The 23,369-nt window shown below is 43.5% G+C and overlaps 1 protein-coding gene across 2 annotated transcripts in view; it reads right to left on the minus strand.

Moving 5' to 3' along the window:
- The window catches only part of LOC126163122 (adenylyl cyclase 78C-like), an 812,464-nt gene that overhangs the window by 319,158 nt on the left and 469,937 nt on the right, over positions 1–23,369 (minus strand). The window lies entirely within an intron of this gene.

Genomic DNA, 23,369 nt, shown 5'->3' on the forward strand with positions numbered 1-23,369 from the left:
AGCATGCACAATGTCGGCACTAGTACAGTGTATATCCACCTTTCGCAGCAATACAGGCTGCTATTCTCCCATGGAGACGATCGTAGAGATGCTGGATGTAGTCCTGTGGAACGGCTTGCCATGCCATTTCCACCTGGCGCCTCAGTTGGACCAGCGTTCGTGCTGGACGTGCAGACCGCGTGAGACGACGCTTCATCCAGTCCCAAACATGCTCAATGGGGGACAGATCCGGAGATCTTGCTGGCCAGGGTAGTTGACTTACACCTTCTAGAGCACGTTGGGTGGCACGGGATACATGCGGACGTGCATTGTCCTGTTGGAACAGCAAGTTCCCTTGCCGGTCTAGGAATGGTAGAACGATGGGTTCGATGACGGTTTGGATGTACCGTGCACTATTCAGTGTCCTCTCGACGATCACCAGTGGTGTACGGCCAGTGTAGGAGATCGCTCCCCACACCATGATGCCGGGTGTTGGCCCTGTGTGCCTCGGTCGTATGCAGTCCTGATTGTGGCGCTCACCTGCACGGCGCCAAACACGCATACGACCATCATTGGCACCAAGGCAGAAACGACTCTCATCGCTGAAGACGACACGTCTCCATTCGTCCCTCCATTCACGCCTGTCGCGACACCACTGGAGGCGGGCTGCACGATGTTGGGGCGTGAGCGGAAGACGGCCTAACGGTGTGCGGGACCGTAGCCCAGCTTCATGGAGACGGTTGCGAATGGTCCTCGCCGATACCCCAGGAGCAACAGTGTCCCTAATTTGCTGGGAAGTGGCGGTGCGGTCCCCTACGGCACTGCGTAGGATCCTACGGTCTTGGCGTGCATCCGTGCGTCGCTGCGGTCCGGTCCCAGGTCGACGGGCACGTGCACCTTCCGCCGACCACTGGCGACAACATCGATGTACTGTGGAGACCTCACGCCCCACGTGTTGAGCAATTCGGCGGTACGTCCACCCGGCCTCCCGCATGCCCACTATACGCCCTCGCTCAAAGTGCGTCAACTGCACATACGGTTCACGTCCACGCTGTCGCGGCATGCTACCAGTGTTAAAGACTGCGATGGAGCTCCGTATGCCACGGCAAACTGGCTGACACTGACGGCGGCGGTGCACAAATGCTGCGCAGCTAGCGCCATTCGACGGCCAACACCGCGGTTCCTGGTGTGTCCGCTGTGCCGTGCGTGTGATCATTGCTTGTACAGCCCTCTCGCAGTGTCCGGAGCAAGTATGGTGGATCTGACACACCGGTGTCAATGTGTTCTTTTTTCCATTTCCAGGAGTGTAGTTGATCCAATGTCCGTCGAAGATGTGGCCACAGCAATGCAGGTGGGTTCGACCGGTGGTGTGTATATATGCAGTGCCCGGGGAATGGCCCGCACGTTGGACCAGCCTGCGAGCACGATGCATAAAATCCTACGAAACACCCTGCACTGCTATCCTCACGTAGTTACCCAGATTCAGGAGTTACTTCCTGCTGAGCTGCCATCAAGACAAACGTTCGCTCTAGAATTTCTTGCTCGCATGGAAATGGTGAATGAGTGGCCATGGAGCATTCTGTGGACTGATGATCATTTTCGTCTCCAAGGAGATGTCAATAAGCAGAATCGAAGAATATGAGTAGCGGAAAATCCACACGCACATAAACCGGTACCATTTGATTCTGCAAAGAGATTGTGGTGTGCAAGTTGACGGCGTCGTTTATCGTAGGACTGAGTTTAGCGGTCCTGTTATTGTACTGTCACTGGCAAACGCTGTGAGAGTCTTTTGCGCACCAACGACATTCCAACTATTTACCAGCGCAGATGTATGGGCGGCATAATTTTCATGCAAGAGGCTCTGTTCTGTACATTGCACAGCCCACTGGCTGAAGCGGCTGCTGCAGAGGCATTTCGGAAATGCTTGAATTATCAGCCGTCATTTTCCTACAGCCAGGCCGTTCATATCTCCTGATCTTAATCCGAGTGACTTTTCCCTGTGGCATTATCTGAAAGATGTTGTTTTCAGTGCTCTAGTTTTGAACGTAGCTTAATTGAAGGCACGCACTGCGCAACGCGTTCTCAACGTGACTATCGAGACAGTCCGGTCTGTTGTGGAACGTGCTGTTTCTCGATTTCTACTTGTGTCCTCAAACGGTGGACAGCATAGTGAAGATATGTTTTGCCAGTTTCAGGAAAATTAAAAACCGATGTTATTTTGCTATTTATGTGGCTTTTGGCACCAGTATAATTAAAAACTGATATCATCCATCCGATGTGGTAGGACCTTGCCGTACGTGCTTTCCGTGATGGATAGTCTTAGCTAACAGTGCCGCAACTGTTGACTGTCGAACTTGTGCAGTCATGCACGTTGAACAGTATGGGTGGTGCAATGTGCAACTCAAATATATCCATCGTGTTGCGATTCATGTGTCAATTGTAGCCGACCCCATTTACGTTTACACGCTTACTGCGCCATCTATTGGGGCAATATGTTCCGTGACATTTCCCCGTGCGTCAATAGTATGCTGTTCAAATACAAGTATGACGTTATTCTGAGCAGCGGTTCTCTTTCTGCAGCGTTTTGAAACTGGAACTTTAATTACGGACACCCTCTATAAAAAAATGCTAAAACCTTAAACCTTGGTGCTACATCTCCTGATCGTCTACGCTATCATCGCAGCAGATGGCCTACTGGCAGGTCCTCATCTTAATCACTAGGTCACCTCAGGGTTAACGATATTATATTCTTCAGGAAGCTTCTGTTTCGGAATTATACATCTGCGACCTATGCTAGCACTACTTACGTCTGTGTAAATGAGTACCCAAATGCTCGGAACAACATGCTAAATCTCTAGATCCGGAGTTTTAGGAAGCCTATACTAACCCCAAATAATCCCAAACACACCGCACACCAGCCGCGAGTTGAGGCCAATAGGCGAGGTAGAGCCGTGGTCAACCAGTGGAACTTAACGGATTCACCTCACCATCTCGCGCAGCCTGCTCTTGATAGGAGACCGTGATAAGTAATCTACAAGTTGTCATTCATTCTGCTGGTTCTGTCGTAGCTTCCTCGTCGTTGGCCACCTGCACACTGATTCTGGCCATCCTCTGTTGGGATTAATTCCGGCGTTAGCGAATTCTCGGCATTATTCACTACACCCCATAGTATTCACTTCAGCATTATAGAGCACAACTGAGTGCTTTTGTTTTCTAAACACTTTCTAATTCCCTCCGGAATACCTTATTTGCTACTTCATCCAAGTAACAATGTTACTTAGTGTACTAATGCCTATTGTTTATCTATGTATGTAGGGCACCCAAGTACTATATGGTCTCGTATACCAATCTCGCCACATGCAAAAATATTTCTCTGACCTTTCCTTATCCTGTACAACTATCCGGGTTATTGTCCATGGCCTGTCAGACAGCACCTCCTTACAGATTTATATGATTCATACGCATGCTCTCCTTGATGTTTGAAAATCTGTCTAATACTCAGCAGCCTGTTATTATATTTTCCCGGGCTGTTTGCCACTCACGCATTTCTATAATTTTTAATCCAGTTTGGTTGTTATTCTCAATGAAATACTTTCTCTCGCTTTGGGAAGATTTCCTCTGCGAAGTCAGTAAGGAGAACCCCGTATCTACTGCAGTCAACGCCTAGTATGCCACAACCAGTGTTGTCCCAGAGGCTACTCTGAGTGTCTGCAGCACACTTCTCTATACATGCCTTAGGTCTGTCCTTTTCTTTCTTTTAGTCATCAGTCCCCTCACTAGTTTGATTCGGCCCACCAGAAATCGTCTAGGAATTGCCTTTTATCGATTATATTGCAGTTTGTGTGCCCAGATGCACACTGAAAACCCTATGACAGCATTGTGGATTGCATCATGATTAGGCAGCTGCAATCTTAAATTCAATGGTGCCCGGTCTTGCCAATTTGTAAATAACTCTGCCAGCTTTGACATGGCTGAGAGATATATGTGTGAAAGTAATGCTTTTCAACCATGTCTTTGTCCAGATACTTACACGGTGTTTCAAAAATGACCGGTATATTTGAAACGGCAATAAAAACTAAACGAGCAGCGACAGAAATACACCGTTTTTGCAATATGCTTGGGACAACAGTACATTTTCAGGCGGACAAACTTTCGAAATTACAGTAGTTACAATTTTCAACAACAGATGGCGCTGCAAGTGATGTGAAAGGTATACAAGACAACGCAGTCTGTGGGTGCGCCATTCTGTACGTCGTCTTTCTGCTGTAAGCGTGTGCTGTTCACAACGTGCAAGTGTGCTGTGGACAACATGGTTTATTCCTTAGAACAGAGGATTTTTCTGGTGTTGGAATTCCACCGCCTAGAACACAGTGTTGTTGCAACAAGACGAAGTTTTCAACGGAGGTTTAATGTAACCAAAGGACCGAAAAGCGATACAATACAGGATCTGTTTGAAAAATTTCAACGGACTGGGAACGTGACGGATGAACGTGCTGGAAAGATAGGGCGACCGCGTACGGCAACCACAGAGGGCAACGCGCAGCTAGTGCAGCAGGTGATCCGACAGCGGCCTCGGGTTTCCGTTCGCCGTGTTGCAGCTGCGGTCCAAATGACGCCAACGTCCACGTATCGTCTCATGCGCCAGAGTTTACACCTCTATCCATACAAAATTCAAACGCGGCAACCTCTCAGCGCCGCTACCATTGCTGCACGAGAGACATTCGCTGACGATATAGTGCACAGGATTGATGACGGCGATATGCATGTGGGCAGCATTTGGTTTACTGACGAAGCTTATTTTTACCTGGACGGCTTCGTCAATAAACAGAACTGGCGCATATGGGGAACCGAAAAGCCCCATGTTGCAGTCCCATCGTCCCTGCATCCTCAAAAAGTACTGGTCTGGGCCGCCATTTCTTCCAAAGGAATCATTGGCCCATTTTTCAGATCCGAAACGATTACTGCATCTCGCTATCTGGACATTCTTCGTGAATTTGTGGCGGTACAAACTACCTTAGACGACATTGCGAACACCTCGTGGTTTATGCAAGATGGTGCCCGTCCACATCGCACGGCCGACGTCTTTAATTTCGTGAATGAATATTTCGATGATCGTGTGATTGCTTTGGGCTATCCGAAACATACAGGAGGCGGCGTGGATTGACCTCCCTATTCGCCAGACATGAACCCCTGTGACTTGTTTCTGTGGGGACACGTGAAAGACCAGGTGTACCGCCAGAATCCAGAAACAATTGAACAGCTGAAGCAGTACATCTCATCTGCATGTGAAGCCATTCCGCCAGACACGTTGTCAAGGGTTTCGGGTAATTTTATTCAGAGACTACGCCATATTATTGCTACGCATGGTGGATATGTGGAAAATATCGTACTATCGAGTTTCCCAGACCGCAGCACCATCTGTTGTTGACAATTGTAACTACTGTAATTTCGAAAGTTTGTCTGCCTGAAAATGTACTGTTGTCCCAAGCATATTGCAACAAACGGTGTATTTCTATCGCTGCTCGTTTAGTTTGTATTGCCGTTTCAAATATACCGGTCATTTTTGAAACACCCTGTACATACCTCACTGTGGCGCATCGTGATATGCTGGGAGAAGCTGGTAATGCGTCCTCACAAGCCTCTAATGTTGGGCTGTGAGCGTGCTCGGTTTTATCGATGTAAAAATGGTTTTGTCTTGCAGTCAATAGAAACTGTTTAAGAACCACCATCTTCAGACACATGCAGCTGTCTTATAAACCCTCATATCACAAACTTAACGTGCTGGAGACCACAGCGGATTTTCGTGCTCAGATCGTTCATCCTCTGACACAACCAGTTTTCATCTTATGGGGTCACGTGAAAATTCTATACATTTGTTGTCACTAAAACCATCTCCTGATAAGGATTCCTCGTTCCGTGTGACTTTGTCCGGACAACACAAGGTCGTTTGTCAGGGCAAAACAAAACTATGTGCGACAATGGCACGTCTGCATAATAGCTGAGGGACGTCACTTTGAACAGCTATTCCGATGGATCAGGTTGTGAAAGTTATGCAAATAAATGAAGTAGTTACAAAAATGGCTTTACAGATGTCGATATATTGTCAGTATCAATGAAATTCACCAACAGCCGTGTAACTTGAGATATCATTTTAGTTCATTTTGAAGGCTACCAGTTTCAGCATTTCACTGTGCATATGCATCTCTCGAAATACACGAAAATGTCTTGTAGAGCCATAATATGTCATTTTCGTTTATTTCGAGAGCTGCATATGGGGTCTGAAAATGGCATAATGAAATGCTGAAACTGGTAGCCTTCAAAATGAAATAAAATAACATCGTAAGTAACACGGCTGTTGGTGAATTTCACTGACACTGACAATTTCTTAACCAGCCGATTTCCCTTGTCCATGATGGACCAGCAGAGATAGGATATCGATGCAAGTGACCGCCAGACAGAAACAACCAAAACTGATCAGCGGAGGTATGGTGACTGTACCTGATGGGATACCTAGACGATTCTGTATAATGTAAAAGAACTGGTTTTGCTCCTTTTCTAGCAGCTGTGTACCGTAAGTCACAAGAGAAGCTTCGCGCTCCTGGTTATTGAATAAATGCGGAAGTCATTCCCCTTTTTCGAGAAGGATCTTGAAACAGATGCGCACAACTAAAGCCCTATATCGTTGGTTCAGTCCGCTGTAGAATTTTGGAATACATTTCTGGGGAACGGAAATCTTCTCTATAGAAACCAACATGCGACCAGTGAACAACTGTGCGGAAGGGACTCAGGATGTGCTTGTCAGATAGTCATCCAGGTTGATTTTGGGGGTAAACGAGAACAGTCTGCTTTCAGTAAAAACACTGTGATGACTTATTTTACCAAACGGGATACATATGGATCACATAGGCATACCATGACGTACCGTTGGAGATGGCCGCTACGGTGGTTTCGTTAAAGTGAAGAAGGAAGACGTCTTAACAAGTCGGAAGCCAGCAAGTAAGAGGGCGACGCGTCTGTGCTACGGCTGGGAGCGATGCTAAACTTGGCATCAGGTGCTGGAACCGTGTTCTAGCTAAGAGACAGGCTTCCATAGGAAGCAATCCAATTCAAATAACCCAAGGCAGAATAAAAATTAAAAAAAATTCTTTTATCCCCCATACTTGTGGGTGCTGTCCGTGCACAACCGTCTTGTGAAACTCAACCCGCTCTCTACGTCCACGAGATCCAGAAACCAGTGGATACTGACGTCCAGAACAAAACAGGGCGTATTGAATATCGGATCAGCTGCGTGATTGCACCGAAGAGCTCCTAGCAACAGAGCGTAACTTGTCGTCCTTAACGGAGAGATATCTTCAGACGAAAAAGTAGCTTTGGCCTAAACAAGGGAGTGTTAAAGGAACGTTACTTTTCATAATGTACGTAAATGACCTAATGAAAAGCTTCGGAAGCACCACGAGGGTGTTCAAGGATAATGTTGTTGTTGACAGTGTAGTTTTAACGCTAGAAAACTGTAACGAAATGCAGGAACACCTGAAAGGGTTCGACACATGGTGCAGTGATTGGCAGTTGGCCCTCAGCATAAACAAATGTAACGCATTGCACAACCCTTAATGTATGACTACACACTTGAAGAACAATCACTGGCAACAATCACTTCCATAAAATACTCTGAGGGAAAAAAAATTTCGACACTAAAAAAGTAATTAATGTAGAGTAATGAAATTTCGGTAATACATTTGTTTAGGTAACATGTTTAAGTGATTAGGTTACAACATCACAGCGTGAGATAAGCCATTGCAAATGTGAAATGCTGGTAGAGTAACCGGCGTAAGGGCCATAATGGTGAATGCAAGCATGCACTGTGTTTTACGGGTACCGGATGTCAGAAGGATGGAGTTCCACGCCTGATGCAATTGTCGGTCAATACGGGGACAGGTAATCCCGGTTGTGGTATATCGAGAGGTTGTAACGATGGAATATTTTACTGAAATGCGGGAGGATCTGCAACGAATTGACGCATGGTGCAGGAAATGGCAACTGAATCTCAATGTAGACAAGTGTAATGTGATGTATTGGCAGATGTGCCAACACCTTGTAGTTAGAGGAGGCCGAAATGCACGCTATAATCTAACGCAGACTGGCGTGAGGTCTGTAAGAGGATACGTAATGAATGCTATAAAGAAAAGTACGTAGCTGCTGGAATACTTAACTTTAATCCATCATTTGTATACAGCATTCTTGATGATACAAGTGAGACTCTCTCTAGAAATGGTTAATGGCGCCTTGCTAGGTCGTAGCCATGGACTTAGCTGAAGGCTATTCTAACTATCTCTCGGCAAATGAGAGAAGGCTTCGTCAGTGTAGTCGCTAGCAAAGTCGTCGTACAACTGGGCCGAGTCCTAGTACGTCTCTCTAGACCTGCCGTGTGGTGGCGCTCGGTCTGCAATTACTGACAGTGGCGACACGCGGGTCCGACATGTACTAATGGACCGCGGCCGATTTAAAGCTACCACCTAGCAAGTGTGGTGTCTGGCGGTGACACCACATAATGTACTGCGAATACATTGAAAGAAAGATCCTTTATCATTTAGCTACAATATAGCAGGTCAGCAACTGGAAGCAATTAATTCCATAAATTATCTGGGAATAAGCATTAGGAGTGATTTAAAATGGAATGATCATACAATGTTGATCGTCGGTAAAGCAGATGCCAGACTGAGATTCGTTGGAAGAATCCTAAGGAAATGCAATCCGAAAACAAAGGAAGTAGGTTACAGTACACTTGTTCGCCCATTGCTTGAATACTGCTCACCGGTGTGCGATCCCGTACCAAATAGGGTTGATAGAAGAGATAGAGAAAATCCAACGGAGAGTAGCGCGCTTCGTTACAGGATCATTTAGTAATCGCGAAAGCGTTACGGAGATGATAGATAAACTCCAGTGGAAGACTCTGCAAGAGAGACGCCCAGTAGCTCGGTACGGGCTTTTGTTGAAGTTTCGAGAACATACCTTCACCGAGGAGTCAAGCCGTATATTGCTCCCTCCTACGTATATCTCGCGAATAGACCATGAGGATAAAACCAGAGAGGTTAGAGCCCACACAGAGGCATACCGACAATCTTTCTTTCCACGAACAATACGAGACTGGAATAGAAGGGAGAACCGATAGAGGTACTCAAAGTACCCTCCGCCACACACCGTCAGGTGGCTTGCGGAGTATGGATGTAGATGTAGATATAGATGTGAACGATGCTGGAGTTGTCGTCCGATGATGTCTCTCGTATGTGCTCGATTGCAGACAGATCTGGTGATTGAGCACGCCAAGGCAACATGTCGACACTCTGTAGAGCATTTTGTGTTATAACAGCGGTATGTGGACGAGCGATATCCTGTTGGAAAACACCTCCTGGAGTGCTTTCCACGAATGGCAGCACAACATGTCAAGTCAGCTGTCTACGTACAAATTTGCAGTCCGGGTGCGTGGGATAATCAACGACAGTGCTCCTGCTGTCGCACGAAATCGAAGCCCATACGATAACTCCAGGTATGGGTCAGAGACAGCAAAGGACTTGGAAGAGCAGTTGAACGGAATGGATGGTGTCTTGGAGGGAGGATATAAGATGAACATCAACAAAAGCAAAACGAGGATAATGGAATGTAGTCGAATTAAGTCGGGTGATGCTGAGGGTATTAGATTAGGAAATGAGGCACTTAAAGTAGTAAAGGAGTTTTGCTATTTGGGGAGCAAAATAACTCATGATGGTCGAAGTAGAGAGGATATAAAATGTAGACTGGCAATGGCAAGGAAAGCGTTTCTGAAGAAGAGAAATTTGTTAACATCGAGTATAGATTTAAGTGTCAGGAAGTCATTTCTGAAAGTATTTGTATGGAGTGTAGCCATGTATGGAAGTGAAACATGGACGGTAAATAGTTTGGACAAGAAGAGAATAGAAGCTTTTGAAATGTGGTGCTACAGAAGAATGCTGAAGATTAGATGGGTAGATCACATAACTAATGAGGAAGTATTGAATAGGATTGGGGAGAAGAGAAGTTTGTGGCACAACTTGACCAGAAGAAGGGATCGGTTGGTAGGACATGTTCTGAGGCATCAAGGGATCACCAATTTAGTATTGGAAGGCAGCGTGGAGGGTAAAAATCGTAGGGGGAGACCACGAGATGAATACACTAAGCAGATTCAGAAGGATGTAGGTTGCAGTAGGTACTGGGAGATGAAGAAGCTTGCACAGGATAGAGTAGCATGGAGAGCTGCATCAAACCAGTCTCAGGACTGAAGACAACAACAACAACAATGGGTCTAGTGGGTCTAGCACGCAGAAATTGGTTGTAGGCCCTCAACTAACGCCCTTCTAACCAACACATGCCCATCAATGGCATCGAGGCGGAACCAACTTTCATCAGAAAGCACAACAGACCTCCAGTGTGACTTTCAATGAGCCGTCGCTTGACACCACTGAAGTCACAGATGGTGATGGTTTGGGGTCAGTGGAATGCACGCTGCAGAGCGTCAGGCTCGGAGCTGTACTTGAAGTTCTGATTTGCAACAGTTCATTGTGTCACTGTGGTGTCAATTGCTGTTCAGATTGCTGCTGCAGACGCAGTTCGATGCGCCAGAACCATACCCCGGACAGGATGGTCTTACCTCTCGGTAGTGCCACGTGGCCATCCAGAGTCCGGTCTTCTTGCGAGCGTAAACTATCGTGACTACCGCTGCCACAAGTCAAGGTCAGCAGCTACATTCCTGCCGAGTCTTTCTCCAGTATCGCAGCCCGAACATCCAGCGTCTCGTAGCCTTAGTACACGACCTCGTTCCAACTCGTGTAATGGCGTCTTTGTCACCTTAAAGGCATTCTTGACTAATATCAACTCACCACGTCCGGTCTCAAAAGGAGTTAACACTCACTACCGTTACAGCATGTATTTTAGGCAAACCCGATCTACATCTTTAGAGTGGCGCTATACCAGAGTCATCCATAAGCGACTGGGCTGATTTTACATCATTCTTCACATGCAGTAACGCCTACCGACTTTCTTTTATGTCACGCAACTCCTTCTTGGTGTTATAATTTGTTTCCCGTCAGTGTATGAGTTTGGATATGCAGTGCTTTAAAGTGCAAAGACAACAACAAAACTGATCGCAGGGAAAGCAGATACCAGACTGAGATTCATTGTAAGAATCCTGAGGAAAATGTAGTCCACTCACGAAGGAGATACAAAATTTTCTTTCAACCGAAACTTGAATATTTCTCGCCGGTCTGGTCCGTGCGAGAAAGGACTGGTGCAGGTAATAGAGAAGACCCAAAGGAGAGCAGAGCGTTTTGTCACAGGTTCGTTTAGTAAGCATGAAAATGTCATGGAGACGCTAATTCACCTCCAATGGCTGACGCTGCAGAAGATGTGTTGTGCATCACAGTGTACTGTTTGTATTCCGAGAGCTACGTTCCTAAAAGACTCAACCAGTATATTGCTTCCACCTGTGTACAGCCCGCAAAAAGACCATCGAGGCAAAATAAAGATATTCGAGCTCGGACGGAGGCTTATCAGCAATCGTTCGGCACGAGTTAAGTGACAGTGATAATGGTACACAAAGTTTCCCCTCCTATACACTATAATGTGGCCTGCAGAGTGTAGAGGTAAGTGTATTTCGAAATTTATCATCGTTACTGTCGTTTTTCTTATAATTTTCGACTGATTCCCTTCTGGGTGAAGGTTCTTGTACAAAACTAGAAAGTTTTACTCTCACTGGTAGTCCTGAATGTTTATCTCATCACAGAAACACAGTATGTGCATCGTAATGGGTGGCAGCGAAAACGAAAATCCGACTAAGTGCAAAACTGTTATTGTCAATTTATTGTGAAATTTGGTGCTTTACTCCTTGGGGCAAAGTCTACTAATCAGAAACTGTACGCTTCTCGCATTCCTATCAAATCACTGTGGTTGATATGTGCAGGCCTTCGATCGCGGTGTAAATTGGAAACAACAATAATCTGTAATCTATATGTGCCAATTTATGCTTCTAGCGCTGCAATTAGTTGCACATGTTACCTCCTCTTTGCGCTGCAGTTAATATTTCGGAATAAAGTAAAAAAAGGTTCTGGAATAATTATCGTATTAGCAGCTAAATTTATTTAAAGTGAAGCGATTCCATCAGCTGGTTATTTCAGGCTATTAACATAGTATTCGCATCATTTCGTTAGGGCAGCGCAGTGACGGTGGCTGGTTCGATCAAACTGAAATTCGTGTGCTTGTGGAAGTGCGTTATGACGAGAAAATTCGCTCGATTATAGCTCCGGCCTGTTGTAGATTATGTAACGCTTCATACAGAGGGTACAGATAAAAACAGTAGAATTTGCTACATAACCACGGATCAGAAATGTAGCGACGTGGAGTTATTACCATAAAATGGCAGCCAGTCAGCGGAGAAATCGGAAAGTGTGTGTATTCGACATAACTTGGCTCAATTAATGTTCGTAATGCTGAAGAGGATTGTTAGTGATTAAATGAACTCAACGTAATTATTTAAGCCAAAGAGTCAAAGATTGCAAATTTTAAATCCACAGCTGCTTCCATTGTACGCTAGTAGATCAAAAGTATCCTGACAGCCGTAAGTAATACGGTACGTACCACTTGGTGTCAGGAGAGGCGGGCATTCTATTGTAAAAGGAGGCTGGGAGTACTGTGTTGTAAGTAGAGAAGCAGTAACAGCACATTGTGTCGGTTAGTACTTTGATGTCACATGAGTAAAAAATCCATTAGGGACATGTTAACTGTAGTGTCCTGCGTTCGGCAGGTAATAACTAACGATCAAGTTTGAGCGCACTTTGTTTAACTAAAACGCTTTCTCGGCATGCACTTATTTCCATACTCAGGAACACAAGAAACACAATAATTCTTGTGGTGGCAAAAGCCAGATAAAAGTTAAAAGACAATGAAAAGAAATAATAACAACCAAAATACTATGCAACACAATTACAAAGTGGCGTTACCCCAACAAGACACAAATTTCTACAGAAGACTATAGCGAGTGTCTACTGGGCTAGAGCCGGCATAGGTAGTGGCCGGAACTGTCCTAGCTGTAGGTACACACTGCCGGTCTGACTCTGCTGGCGTGCCTATAACACCGATTCTGCTGAGTGCTATACATAGTCACATTAGTTCCAATTGGTAGATCTCTGTCACGTGGCTTTTCACAAAGCAGTGCCATGTTTATGCAGAAGGTCTGTTGATGTTTACATTCGCTGGCGATGTTTTGATATGTCCTCTTGAAGGGAGGTCAGCAGACCACCTTGCTTGTCTGTTGTGCGGGCCCTCTAAGTGATAAGGGGCCACTATGGCATTAAACCTTCTAAAGCAGCCCAGGTAGATTTTTAGTGCTGTGACTGGAAATGCGAAGAAACAACCATAGCTTCAACTAGAGCAGACAGACCTCAAAGACTGCCATACAGGGACCATTGAGCATTGTGGTGGGCAGTTATTATAAAAAATTGGATGAAATCAATGGAAGGAATCACTAGTGAGTTCGGAAGTCCTGCCAGCAGTCCATCTGGCACAGTGACTTTTTCTATATACTTTGCAATGACTGTGCCTATGGAGATGAAAAGAATGTGGCACACTGCTCGAGCAACTCCACGGATCCACACATTTCTGCAGTCCTCGCTAAGTGATGCTTGAGGTGGTGTAAATAGTGACGCCACAAGGCTGTGGATGACTGGAAACAAGTAATTTGGAGTGATGTGTCACGGTATACCTTATGGCAAATCCGATGCTAAGCTTTGGGTTTGGTGAATGCGTTACCTGCCATTTTGTGCAGTGCCAACATTGAAGTATGGAGGAGGTGGTGTTACAGTACAATTAACGCTAAATGCGAAAGGGTATGGGTACATTTTACAGTACTGTGCACTGCTTACAGTAGAGGAACATTTCAGCATTACAATGCAGCTAGTTATTGAAGCAGCTTCTATGTTCAGCATGACAATGCACCTGTCATTAAAGCAGCATCTGTGTGACAATGGTATGTGGACAAAAACTTTCCTGCATTCGACTGGCCTCCCAAAGTCGCGACCTGAACCCAATGAAACTCCTATAGGTTCAGTTAGAACTTGAATGCGTTCCAGAGCCCAGCGTCCAGTTTCACTATCTTTTCTGGTTTCGGCTTTTGAGGAATAATGGGCTGTCATTCCACTATACACACTCAGGCATGTGATTAAAAGTGTTTGCAGTAGAGTTCATTCTGTCATAAAGGCGAAAGTTGGACACACTACAATGGCTATGAAGCAGACATCGTCCGTAGAACTAATAGTAGTATTATAAAAAAGAAAAACGAGTCTCCCTCAAATATAGCACAGAGATTAGACGGCAAGTATACTACCCTGATCCCTATACGTGATAGTGTTGTTATGCGAATTACTATAAGTTTCATTACTACGGAAGCATTTCCAAAAAAATAAGTAAACAGCTGGCTGCAAACAGTATAAAGCCAGCTTATTTTATCCTCAAAAATAACGTATAAAATTTAGAGAGGAATCTAAAAGGGGCTATTTAAAGTTCCGGGAGTGTACAGTATTTCTTGCGACAGCCTGCCCTCCAAAATACGAAGCAAACGGGAAGAAGCTTTGATGTAAAGTTTAGCGATCATGCTGCTAATTCCAGTACAAAGACAGCTTTGAGTGCTCACTTGCAGGAGACGGGACACGCGGCATGTCATGTTGTCACCAATCTACAAACACTTTACCGGGAGAAAAAAAGGCAATGTACTAAATATTTTAGAAGAATTGGAGACTTCTTCAGCACTGAAAAGAGGCGCAGAAAATACCCTCAACTTCCTGACAAATTTACGTCACAGGAACGTCCTAGTCAGATTTGGTTATTTAAGTGAATGACGTTCTCCAGACCTACCTTTGTTTCTTAATGTAAAAGGCTTTTGATTTGCGAAAACAATTGTGTTAATTGTAAGGACGCTGCATTGGACACCGCTGGAAGAGAGGACCCGAGAAGCATTTTGAAATTAGTTGCAACAGTAATTCTGTGACCCATAAAGAGAGTGCATTGTTTCTGATTATTGCAGTTTGGTAATTTAAAGTGTGCATCCAGCCCCCAACATTTGAATCAAGATACCTGGTTACTCAGTCACTTGCAGCGCCATCTGTTGTTGAAAATTGTAACTACTGTAATTTCGAAAGTTTGTCTGCCTGAAAATGTACTGTTGTCCCAAGCATATTGCAACAAACGGTGTATTTCTATCGCTGCTCGTTTAGTTTTTATTGCCGTTTCAAATATACCGGTCATTTTTGAAACACCCTGTATGTAGGAAACTGCAAGAGCAGACGCCCCTAAAGCGTCCGTGACAGTATTACGGGGAGTTTCTGATAACAGCATCCTTCTCTTAATTGCATCAACTTTTGGTTTTTGGTGAAACATTGTAAATTAACTAAACAAACTCTGTTTTCTTTGCCTTGTTTCACAAATTTTAGTATCAATGTTACTGCACAGCCTAGGTTTCGGGTTATAAGCTCATTTTGAAGTACGCTACTGATTCCCAAAGATGTTAATGCAGAAATAAACATGACGACAAGGCAAACGTAATCATCTCAACTTCTTAAGTTTTCTATCCATAGCTTAATGTAAAATTATATCTATGACCATTTTTTTAACAAATTACGTATGTAACTACACAATTCAGCAATTACACTAACATGACAGGACTGAAATCATGCACCAGCGAAGAACTTTTTGTCTACTGATGTACTGGAGCCCAAAGTTCAGATGATTGTCTTAGTCTTGTCATCATTCTTGTATGTGCATTAACATCTTTGGGAATCACTAGCGTACTTAAAATGGGCTTATAACGCGAAAACTAGGTTTTGCAGTAACATTAATAACAAAATTTGTGAAACAAGGCAAAAAACAATGTTTGTTTAGCATAATTCTGTGCTTACTTAGGAGATTGTAGCGGACCAGCCAACATTGCGTATTTTGGGCATTTTGTTGCTGTGTAAGAGGCAGATTTCGCCGTAGTGCTACCTTCTCAGACGATTTCGTGACTTTCTGAACGTTCATTTGTTATACTACTGTTGCTTGGAAGTTGTGTAGGCGCCATCATCATTGTAGCCGGCGGAATCCGAGCCAGCAGCGCTGAGGAAACTGAAGACGCCAAGGGGGGCAGCCGGTGCGGCCAAGTGTGACTTGGCAAACACTGTAATTGCCTCAGAGACAACCTCTCCGGCACATTTGCAGAACTTCTGCCTTCTCCTCGCTTTGCTCCCCTTCCCATTTGCCCTCATCGACCTAACCTCTGGCGATACAGACCCTGCGTCCCAGACAGTTCAGGAAGTACTGATGCTCGGGGGAAAAAGATCTTAACGGACTGCTAGATAAAATCGACTGGCTTTTAAAGCTTCCGTACCAAGTTGCATAACGTATTCACTTGTTTCCACGTTATGCACTGGATGCACAAAGATAACTTCATGAACTACTCAGATAACAGCCTCAGACAATTTTAACTACTATTTACACAGCTTCCATTTTCCGAAGTTCTCAACGTTAAAAAAAGAAAGAAAAGGATAGGAGCAGTGACAGATATCACAGCAGCGAAAAGGCTTTTCGATCGCTCAAGTCCAGTACGCTACACACATAACCGTAGTATAGCCAGAAAAATATCCGAAGGAGATATGGAACATTAGTTATTAGAAAAAGTTTGGGGCACGCATGTTTCCCCGCACATCTTTACATGATTCGTGTGACAGTCTCTCCCACAGGCGGCGACCATCCAGAAAACCACGGAGATTTTGATCATATCTTTTTGTGTATCTGGTATGCTGATAGAATAGCTAAGTCTCAGGATAAAATTAAAACCATATGGTCAGTCGTAAAGGAAGTTGCTGGTCTGCAGAGACAGGTCGAGGATATAGAATCAGTGCGTAGTGGGAATGTCCGTGTTACTGATAAGTCGCATATATGTACAGTATTTAATAATCACTTTCTGAATATAGCAGGTGAACTAAATAGAAACCTAGTCCCAACAGGGAATCATATAGCGCTCTTAGAAAAAAGTGTTCCGAGACTGTTACCTGAAATGCTCCTCCATGATACTGACAAGAGGGAGATTGAGTTAATAATTAAATCACTAAAGACCAAGAACTCTCATGGATATGACGGGGTATCTAGCAGAATACTGAAGTATTGTTCTATGTATGTTAGCCCAGTTCTCAGCCATATCTGTAACTTTTCCTTTAGGAGTGGTCGGTTTCCTGGCCGATTAAAGTACTCGGCAGTGAAGACACTTTATAAAAAGGGAGACATTGATATTGTTGACAATTTTAGACCTATTTCTATGCCATCGGTGTTTGCTAAAGTTATCGAGAAGGTTGTATATACAAGGTTACTGGAGCATTTAAATTCACATAATTTGCTGTCAAATGTTCAGTTTGGTTTTAGAAATGGTTTAACAACTGAAAATGCTATATTCTCTTTTCTCTGTGAGGTTTTGGACGGATTAAATAAAAGGTTGCGAACGCTGGGTGTTTTCTTTGATTTAACGAAGGCTTTTGACTGTGTTGACCACAAAATATTACTGCAGAAGTTGGACCATTATGGAGTAAGGGGAGTAGCTTACAATTGGTTCGCCTCTTACTTAAGAAACAGAAAGCAGAGGGTAATTCTCCGCATTATTGAGAGTGGTAGTGATGTTCAGTCCCAATGGGGCACTGTTAAGTGGGGCGTTCCCCAAGGATCGCTGCTGGGGCCACTGCTGTTTCTTATTTATATAAATGATATGCCTTCTAGTATTACAGATGATTCAAAAATATTTCTGTTTGCTGATGACACCAGCTTGATAGTGAAGGATCTTGTGTGTAATATTGAAACAGCAACAAATAATGTAGTTCGTGAAATAAGTTCGTGGCTTGTGGAAAATAATTTGATGCTAAATCACAGTAAGACTCAGTTTTTACAGTTTCTATCTCACAATTCAACAAGAACCGATATTTTGATCAGACAGAATGGGCATATTATAAGCGAGACGGAACAGTTCAAATTCCTAGGCGTTCGGATAGATAGTAAGCTGTTGTGGAAAGCCCATGTCCAGGATCTTGTTCAGAAGCTAAATGCTGCTTTATTTACCATTAGAACAGTATCTGAAATAAGTGACACTTCAACACGAAAAGTAGTCTACTTCGCATATTTTCATACGCTTATGTCGTATGGTGTTATTTTTTGGGGTAATTCTTCTGATTCAAAAAGGGTATTTTTGGCTCAAAATCGGGCTGTTCGAGCTATATGTGGTATAAGTTCGAGAACCTCTTGTCGACCCCTATTCAAAAATCTGGGAATTCTGACATTGCCCTCACAGTATATATTTTCTTTAATGTCGTTTGTTGTTAGCAATATTAGCCTATTCCCAACAGTTAGCAGCTTTCACTCAGTTAATACTAGGCAGAAATCAAATCTGCATGTAGAATGCACTTCCTTGACTCTTGTGCAGAAAGGAGTGCAGTATTCTGCTGCATCCATTTTCAATAAGCTACCACAAGAACTCAAAAATCTTAGCAGTAGCCCAAACCCTTTAAATCTAAACTGAAGAGTTTCCTCATGGCTCACTCCTTCTATTCTGTCGAGGAGCTCCTGGAAGAGCTAAAAAATTAAGCAAATTCCAGTGTTACATTGTTGATTGTCTTCATTTAAACTTACGACTTGTCGCCTGAATATGTTTTTTTATATTTCATTTTATCTGTTTCTAATATCGTGTTATAATTTCATGTATTGACTCGTTCCATGACCATGGAGACTTCTCCTTAATTTGGTCCCACGGAACAATAAATAAATAAATAAAATAAAGAAAAATAAATGAAATGTACCAAATATGTTCCAAATCTAAGTAAACTGAAAAAAAGCCTCACAAAAATGAAGAGTCTCTTTCCAACAATTACGAAATTGGATCAAAACAGTCTGGACCGCAATAAAAAATTTATCTACAAGGCCTTTTGCGAAAGTAAGGTCAGATCGATGGCGAAATGGAAACCGCAGTGGAAAGCCGACGAAGCTTTGCATAGGTGTGTTGGACAGTGTCTGTAGTATGCCCATCTTTTCAGTTATGAGCGCAAAGTAAGCACATAAAGATGCCTAGAAAACAGTGTCTCCCGCCAGTGAGAGATTTCGCCTGATTTGACGCAGCCCACACATTGTAACTATCATGCTTTTCCTTCTCCATGACAGTTTTCGGCCGCACTCTGCAGGGGCTATGAGGACGCCCCTGCAGCGTTTTCGATGGGAAGTGTTTGATCGCCCTCCGTACAGCCTAGACTTTTCTCTCTCTGATTTTCATCTGTGCTGACATGAACCACTGGCTATGAAGTCAACGTTTTGGCACGGACAACGAACTGCAGATCAACGTAGAGAATAGGCTAAAAGTGCAGGCAGCTGCCTTCTGTGACGAAGGTATTGAAAAGTTGGTACAATGCTACGACAAATATCTCAGAGAGAGCGGCGACTATGTAGAGACGTTGCTGGAAGTTGTGGCTAACTGTTGCAAATAAAACACTTTTGATTTTCACTGTGGTTTCCATTTCGCGACCGATCGGATATTACTTTCGGAATACGCCTCGTACAATGGTTAACGGTTTCGGTCAGAACGGGAACATCTTCAGACTATTTATACCATGATGGTAGGCGGTGCCGGCGAACGGAGCAGGTGTTATGACTCCACGAACGTCAACTGTTGCTCTTGACGTTCGTGGAGTCATAACATCTGCTCCCGCTGTTTGTATACATATTTCGAGGAACTCCATTCGCAATTAAGATTTTTACTTCACAAAACACAACGTTTATATTGCTCCGGTGCGTCTAGAAACACAGCATCAACATAAACATTGTGTTTTGTGAAGCGCAGAAGTGATACTTGCGAATGGAGTTCCTAAAACATTTGTCACGTTTCTGTGTGCGTTTTTACAACAAAGAAGCATGCCGATAAGGACAGATACTTCGAGAATATTACGTTGTTAAACGTTAACGTACATTGATGTACACTGGTAGCTTCTCATCTACAAAAAAACTCCATAATGTATAGAAAAACAGTTAGTTTACTAAGAAACCACTTTGAAATAATTTTATGCATAAATAGTGAAAGAAAGAAGAAAATGTTTGTATGATATAAAAAGGCGACGGTGGAGGAAAATAATTAAAGTGAAATGGGCTGATAGAACCATAAATTAAGAAATAAAAAATAGAAGGTAAAGAAGACTAGTAAAAATGATGAAAACGGAAATGACATCTCAGCTGCGATCTATAAACTGGCTACTACTTTGTCTCGAGACCTGGCAGGAAATCCAAAGAGATTCTGGTCGTATGTGAAGTATGCTAGCGGCAAGACACAATTAATGCCTTCTGTGCGCGATAGCAATGGAGATACTATCGACGACAGTGCTGCCAAAGCAGTTTTACTAAACACAACCTTCCGAAATTTCTTCACCAAAGAAGACGGAGTAAATATTCCAGAAGTAGATAACCTCAGAGTAGTGAAGCAACTTAAATCTCTTAATAAAGGCAGTCTTCTGGTCCAGGCTGTATACCAATTAATTTCCTTTCAGAGTATGCTGAAGCAATAGCTCCATACCTAACAATCACAGCCGCTCATTCGACGAAAGATCCGTACTCAAAGACCGCAAAGTTGCACAGGTCATACCAACATTCAAGAAAGGTAGTGGGAGTAATCCACTAAATTACAGGCACATATCATTAACGTCGATATGCAGCAGGAGTTTGGAACATGTATTCTTTCTGAACATTATGAATTACCTCGAAGAAAACGGTCTATTGACACAGAGTCAGCACGGATTTAGAAAACATCGTTCTTGTGAAACCCAACTAGCTCTTTACTCGCACGAAGTGTTGAGTTCTCTTGTCAAGGGATTTGAAATGGATTCCGTATTTCTCTATTTCCGGAAGGCTTTTGACACTGTATCATACAAATGGCATGTAGTGAAATAGGCAATTATGGGATATCGTCGCAGTTGTGTGACTGAATTCTTGACTTAATTCGGTATCTGCTGCAGAGAGGTCATATTTCGTAGTAATTGACGGAAAGTCATCGGGTGAAACGGAAGTGATTTATGGCGTTCCCCAAGGTAGTGATAAAGGCCCTTTGCTGTTCCTTATCTATATAAACGATTTGGGAGACAACCTGAGCAGCCGTCTTGGGTTGTTTGCAGGTGACGCTGTCGTTTAACGGTTAGTCAAGTCACTGAAGATCAAAAGAAGTAGCAAAGCAATTAAGAAAAGTTATCTGTATGGCGCGAAAATTGGCAATTGACTTCAAATAACGAAAAATGTGAGGTCATCCATATGAATGCTGAAAGGAATCCGTTAAACTTCGGTTACACGATAAATCAATCAAATCTAAAGGCCGTAAATTCAACTAAATAACTAGGCATTACAATTACGAACAACTCCAATTGGAAGGAGCACGTAGAAAATGTGGTGGGGAAGGATAACCACTGGCAGGACACTTTGAAAATTAACGGACCTACTAAAGAGACGGCGTACACTACGCTTGTCCGTTCTCATTTAGAATACTGCTGCGTGGTGTGGGATCCTTATCAGATAGGACTGACGGAATACATCGATAAAGTTCCAAGAAGGTCAGCGGGTTTAGTATTATTGCGAAGTAGAGGAGAGAGTGTGAATGAAATGATACATCATTTGGGATGGACATCTTTAAAACAAAGGATTTTTCGTTGCGAGGAATCTTCTCACTAAATTCCAATGATCAACTATCTCCTTCGAATGAAAAATATTATGCTGACACCGAACTACATAGGGAGAAACGATCACCATGATAAAATAAGGGAAATCAGAAATCGCACGGAAAGATATAGATGTTCGTTCTTTCTGCGCGCTATACGGGATTGGAATAATGGAGAATTGTGACGGTGGTTCCGTTAACCATCTGCCAGACACTTAAATGTGATTTGCGGAGTATCTACGTAGATGTAGATTTACTACCACGTGCCATGAAAGGAAAGATTACAGAGAAGGGAGGGAGAGGAAGCTGAATAAGACTTGGTGATTTGAAAGTTGAGCGAAGCTACCAGAAAATTAAGGAATAGGCACAAGCAGAGGAAAGTGGAGAGTGTAAGCTCGATACCTGTACCAAAGAAGAAGAAGAAGAAGAAGAAATCTGACAAGTTGGAAACACAATGTCAGGAATTACTATTAAAAACAGTCTTGATTACGATTTATTTAACAAGGTGACCGGTTTCGACCACTACTGTGGTCATCTTCAGACCATTCTCACTGATTCTCCAACAGAAAGAGGTTCCTACTCAATGGTCTGAAGATGACCACAGTAGTGGTCGAAACCGGTCACCTTGTTAAATAAATCGTGATCAAGACTGTTTTTAATAGTAATTATTTACAAGACATTGATCACTGCATTCGGGGAAAATGTAGCTACATTTAGAGAAAAGGAATAATTCGAAAAAGATGTTGGAGGGTATACAAGGAGATGGAATATTTAAACACCCACATTTACCTTGAAAAGTACAGTGACTGATAAAGAGAGACAACCACATGGGCCGGCCGGTGTGGCCGAGCGGTTCTAGGCGCTACAGTCTGGAACCGCGCGACCGATACGGTCGCAGGTTCGAATCCTGCCTCGGACATGGATGTTGTGATGTCCTTAGGTTAGTGAGGTTTAAGTGGTTCTGAGTTCTAGGGGACTGATGAACTCAGATGTTAAGTTCCATAGTGCTCAGAGCCACACTCACAAGGGCAAGAAGAATCGAAATGGAATTTCACGGTTAAGAGGGAATGTGCTTATTTCACTGATGCTGTCGGCTGAGAGGTAACACATGGCGACGCAATATGTCCGTGACGTCGGACTGCCTTCGAACACTGCCAGTCGCGACCCAAAACGACTCCCAACAGTTGTCCACACAATGACGCCAGGACTAACACAAATGTGCCACGCCGAAACATTGGGAGAATTAGTGTACGTCAAATTAAATACATTTCAGCCGTCAATTTTGAATCTTATTTTATTTGGCAACCAGTTTCAGCGTTTAATTACGCCATCTTCAGGCCCCTGACCGACGTGATGGAAGAATCTACCTCGGCTGTGTTCAAAACAGGGGCCATTAACACTGGTATGAGTAGGTATTTGCTACAGTGATCACTTCAACCATGTTCTCTCAATCCATATTCTGTAAAATTATATTTTTCATTCCATTCTTCTTCTCTTTTACGTCATCAGCGAATCGTATCATTGATATCCTTTCACCTTGAATTTTAATTCCATTCCTGAATCTTTCTTTCATTTCCCTCATTGCTTCTTCGATGTACAGAATGAACAGGAGGGGTGAAAAAGTACATCCCTGTCTTGC

This window comes from Schistocerca cancellata, chromosome 2 (genome assembly GCF_023864275.1).
Source record: "Schistocerca cancellata isolate TAMUIC-IGC-003103 chromosome 2, iqSchCanc2.1, whole genome shotgun sequence".
Lineage (NCBI taxonomy): Eukaryota > Metazoa > Arthropoda > Insecta > Orthoptera > Acrididae > Schistocerca > Schistocerca cancellata.